The 5,367-nt window shown below is 45.0% G+C and overlaps 1 protein-coding gene across 2 annotated transcripts in view; it reads right to left on the bottom strand.

The window, feature by feature from the left end:
• Positions 1–5,367, bottom strand: part of Npffr1 (neuropeptide FF receptor 1) — a 38,370-nt gene that overhangs the window by 7,060 nt on the left and 25,943 nt on the right. The window lies entirely within an intron of this gene.

The raw sequence follows: 5,367 nt of genomic DNA, 5'->3' as shown, positions 1-5,367 counted from the left end.
AGGGAAGGGAAGGGAAGGGAAGGGAAGGGAAGGGAAGGGAAGGGAAGGGAAGGAGACACATGCTAGAGAACTCTGTGGCTATATGCATGCATTTTACAGCGCTGTCACTTCAGAGAGTCTAGAATCAAGACACTCCAACATTGATAAGCACACCTGGAAGAGAGACCTTTGTTTATTATATTCCTTGGCCCCGGCGAGATGACTCAGCAGCTAAGATCATTCGTTGCTCTTGTAGAGGACTCTGGTTCAGACCCCATATAGTAGCTCACAACCACCCATAACTCTCTAGTTCCAGGAGATCTAATGTCCTCTTCTGACTTCTTTGGGCACCAGGCATGCACACGGTATATATGTGCAAGCAAAACACCCATACGCATAGAATAAAAATAAATACTCCAATCAAAGAAAACAAGGCTTTTTGAAGAACTAGTTAATTCCAGGGCTAATGCAAGGAAACACGTGAGGTGATCCAGAACATTCTGTGGAGCTAGGAAGTAAGGAAATACTCTAAGCATCGTGGTAGCGTCTGGGAAGGACACAGAAGCCAGCAGCAGTGAGCTCCCAATAGCCAGATCCAGAGCGGTTTAAGCAACAAAGTAAACAATAGTGTTGAATTAAAAGCCATGAAGAAAGATCCAATTAGTAAGTACAGAGGATTAAAAAAATATCATTAATAGAGAACAGGATGGCAAGCACTGTTGTGGGCAGCAACTGTCAAATCACTATTAAGTTAGTGCAAGAATATAATGAGCCGTGACATTTGCACAGTCTCGGAGGATCTCCCCGTAGGGTACTTCATAATTAACAGGGGGAAGTGTTTGCTTTGCAGCTGAGAGACAGCAGTTAGGGAGAGAATCAAGCAAGTAGCACAGCTCTCGTGTGTGTCCACATACCCATGCTGCTCTCGCCTGAATGGCTTAACCGAATCTAACCAAGGTGTAGGGTGCAGGGGAAGCACCGAGTGCATGAAGTTCTGAATAAATGTGTATTATTGACATGGGGAATAGCCATGTCAAGGCTCCAAAGCTTGGACCTATGGGGCATTGACAAAGCCATTACCCATATGGGCAAAGAATTCCTCTGGAGTCAGAGTATAAATTTTTGTTGCTGTGGTTGTTATTGTTGTTGTTTGAGACAGGGTTTCTCTGTGTAGCCCTGGCTGTCCTGGAACTCACTCTGTAAACCAGGCTGGCCTCGAACCCAGAGACCTGCCTGTCTCTGCCTCCTTAGTACTGGAATTAAAGGTGTGCACCACCTAACTGTTAGCCCGCTTTTTAAAAAAAGATTTATGAGGCTAGAGTGGTGACTCAGTGGTTAAGAGCACTTGCTGATCTTGAAGAGGACCCAGGTTTGGTTCCCAGGCTCCACTTAGTGGTTCACGCCTATTAGTAAACTCAGTTCCAAGAGTTCTGATGCCTTCTTCCAATGCTGAGGGCTCCAGACTTACACAGAATGCACATATATGCTTGCAGGCAAATATCATGCACATAAAATATTAAAATATATAAAATAAAAAACATCTTTATTAATTTGCTTTTTTTGTTTTTTGAAACAGGGTTTATTTGTGTAGCCCTGGCTGTCCTGGAATGAGTTCTGTAGACCAGGCTGGCCAAGAACTCAGAGATCCACTTGCCTCTGCCTTCTCAGGGCTGGGATTAAAGGCCTGTGCCACCACCACCACCCAGCATTAATTTACTATTGGTGTGTGTGTGCCATATATGAGTAGGTACCCATAGAGGTCAGGGGCAGATCCCACAGTCCTGGACTTACAAGTAGTTATGAGCTGCCATGTAGGTGCTGAGAACTCAACTCCAATCCTCTCTGCAAGAGCAGCCAGTAAGTGCTCTTAACTACGAAGCCATCTCTCCAAAACCCTAGCCTTTTTAAAATTTTTACTTTTGCATGTGTATGCATATGCATACATGTCTGTATACATTTTCTCATGTGTGTGTGAGTGTGTGCACGGGGATGGAGGCTGTAATCCCACCTGAGTTGCTGGGATTACAGGTCTGTGCCATCAGGCCCGGCTCTTTGAATTGTCTTCTTAGCTCCCACTGATCTGCCACAGGTGCTGGGTCATGACATCAACACATCTGGGAAAATGCTGATCCGTTATTTGCGATATGGGCTTCCCTGATGTTTCCTCTGATGTCACGATCTACACAGTCTGGGGCCTTGGACCCTTCACCAGGTGTTTTGAGGTGACTAGGGCAGCTGTAAAGCAACCACTTCCGTTTCTCTTTAAAGGACAGATACACAGACAGTAAAGCTGGGGTCGGGTGGGGTTCTCTAACACTACAGATGTAACCCAGAATCTCAGCGTGGTGTTCATTAGGAGCTGCGCAGAGAGAGGGGCTAGCTGGTCTCTGTAGGAGGCACTGTAGGTGAGCAGTTTCAGGCTGTAAACACTGGGAGGATGAAGTTGCTAGTCTTTTCATACGTTGGTTAGTTGTTCATAAACATTCATACTTTGGAGCCGGGCAGCGGTGGCGCAAGCCTTTAATACCAGTGCCCAGGATGGGTGATGCCTAATTTCAGTCTCTAGTACTGAGGCTGCAGGAGAAAGGAGGGAAGGAAGGAGGGAGACAAAAGCAGCCGTAGATCCTGGGTCTGACCTTGAGCTAGCCAAGGGGTGCTAGTCTTAATCTAGAACACCAAAAAGATCGAGTCTGAACACTCCAAAATATTAAACTCCTAAATATTGACACCCTAAACTCCAAAACTGAAAGCCTCAGACTCCATGGAGGGGGAGAAACCCTATAGAACGAAGGTATCCAGCCAGGCTCTGGGGAAGAGGTTTTAGTGTGCCCAGGCTCTCCCAGGAAGGCAGGCAGGGTACCTGGAACCCTGGAAAAATGTTATTTTGGTTGTGACAGTAAAACTGTTTTCCGCAAAGAGTGTGAGCCCGAGTGGGTGAGGTGAGGAAGATCCTACCACACAAAACATACGTGACACCGCAGAGCAAAGGCCTGTAATTATGACAGTCAGGGTGGTGGAGAAGATCAAGGCCGCCCTAGGCTACACCTAGTCGCGCATTCAAGGTCAGTTTAGGCTATGTAAGAACTTTTCTCAAAAAACAGCAAAAGGAACTGGGAATATTGCTCAGTGGTTAAAGAGGGCTTGCCACCAAGTCTGACAGCCTGAGTTTGAGTCCCAGGACCCACATTAGTGGGAGAATCTACTCCACCCCCACAAGTTGCCTGGCGGTGGCCACATCGGAGGAGCTGCAGCTGGCCATGGAGTTTATAGAGTATGGCCCACCAGTTAGCACAGCTACAATGGGGGCACCCCAGAGAGGCAAAGCCCCAGGAGGGTTTGCCTCCAGAATGCCCCTTGCTCCTACTATGTCTTTTGATGGCTACTATCTGTACTTACTGTATGCGGCATGATGGGATTATTGAGTGGGAAAATCCCACTGTTTTTCTAGGAGAGTACGATTGTTTCATGGGAAAATCCTATTCCTCCCTGGGCAATTCACATGCAGATCATAACGAAGATGATTTGTATAGAGCAATGACACTTGGAGATGTGGGACTTGCCGAGGCTAGAGGATGAAATCAAGGAAGTTTCACACGCTATAGCCCCACGGATTCTGCCTGTGGTCAAAGAGGCTGATGATCAAAGACAACAATTATGTCCCTGCCCCCAAAGTTAGGTCTGAGTTCCTCGGTCATGTAGCTTACAGAAATCATCACAGGTTTCGCTGTGTGCCTTGAAAAAACAAAGTTGTGGAAAGAAATTAAATGGCCCTGTTATGGGTAAAGAAAAAAAGAAAAACAGATGGTTAGACCATTTGAATAAAGTTTTGTAGAATAGAATAAGGATAAGAATTTGTTGGGCAGTGGTGGTGCACGCCTTTAATCCCAGCACTCGGGAGGCAGAGGCAGGCGGATCTCTGTGAGTTCGAGGCCAGCCTGGTCTACAAAAGCTAGTTCCAGTACAGGAACCAAAGCCACAGAGAAATCCTGTCTCAAAAAACAAAAACAACAAAACAAAACAAAAGAGCTAGTTCCAGGATAGGCCCAAAGCAAGAAAGGAAAAGAAAAGGAAAAAAGAAAAGAAAAGAAAAGAAAAGAAAAGAATTTGCTACACTGGGCTGGAGAAATGGCTCAGCAGTTAAGAGCACCGGCTGTTCTTCCAGAGGACCCTGGCTCAATTCCTCACCACTCACAACTGTCTGGAACTCCTGTTCCAGGGGAGCTGACACTCTCATATATATATACAGGCAAAATATCAGTGTACATAAAATACAAGTAAATAAATAAATAATTAAAGAATAAAAATGGGGGTTGGGGATTTAGCTCAGTGGTAGAGCGCTTGCCTAGCAAGAGCAAGGCCCTGGGTTCGGTACTCAACTTTAAAAAAAAAAAAAAGAGCCTGGGGGTGGTGGTGCACGCCTTTAATCCCAGCACTCGGGATGCAGAGGCAGGCGGATCTCTGGGAGTTCGAGACCAGCCTGGTCTACAAGAGCTAGTTCTAGGACAGGCTCCAAAGCCACAGAGAAACCCTGTCTCGGGGAAAAAAAAAGAATAAAAATGATTTGCTACCGTGAAACTTCAAAAGCCTGCCTGCCAGTACAAAGGAACAAGCTGAAATATACTTGGCTTGCTTAGGGCTTTGTTAATCAGTAATAAAAGAATTATTGCTTTGGGGTGAAGATGTTATGGTGGGGAAAATAATTCAAAAGAAAATGCTTAATTATATGCAGGCTTCTAAGAAAAACATGCACCTTGTGATCGTAGTGTCATTTCTTCTTGTGTGAAGATTTTAATTTGTTTTTGGAAAATATGTAATGAGGTTGTGAGGTCATTTCTTCTTCTGTAGAAACTTTTGTCTTAGGTGGTATAAAAAGAGAAAGGGGAAAAATAGAGAGAATTAAAAAAATCCAAAAACCGTCTCCTGTGTGTGTGTAGCCATGACTCCACATCTCTTCTCCAGTTTCTCTGGCCTGCTAGAGCTGGACTCTGGCAGTCAACCTTTGACATACGTGCCATGCTACATGCATCCCCACGCCTCTCAAAGTAACAAATAAGATCGTTTTAAAAATTAAAAGTAAAAGAAACAGAAAGGAGCGACAGTTGTAAAAGATAGGCTGAGTTGCATTCTGCATGAAGAGCCATGCCCTTACAGAATATAAGCAACTGCTTACCTACTGCAATCTAGGACACCAGCAGAGAGCTGATGTTGGCGGTTGCCTGCCCTAAGGCATGACCTTTGTGTAGCAATATATCCCTGAAGTACAGCTTTTCATATTTTTGCATATTGAAAAAAAATTTTTTTTTTTTTTGGTTTTTCGAGACAGGGTTTCTCTGTGGTTTTGGAGCCTGTCCTGGAACTAGCTCTTGTAGACCAGGCTGGTCTAGAACT

This window comes from Microtus ochrogaster, linkage group LG2 (assembly GCF_000317375.1).
Source record: "Microtus ochrogaster isolate Prairie Vole_2 linkage group LG2, MicOch1.0, whole genome shotgun sequence".
Classification (NCBI taxonomy): domain Eukaryota; kingdom Metazoa; phylum Chordata; class Mammalia; order Rodentia; family Cricetidae; genus Microtus; species Microtus ochrogaster.
Note: the sequence above shows the minus strand (reverse complement) of the source record. Positions and strands in the feature narration are given on the sequence as shown.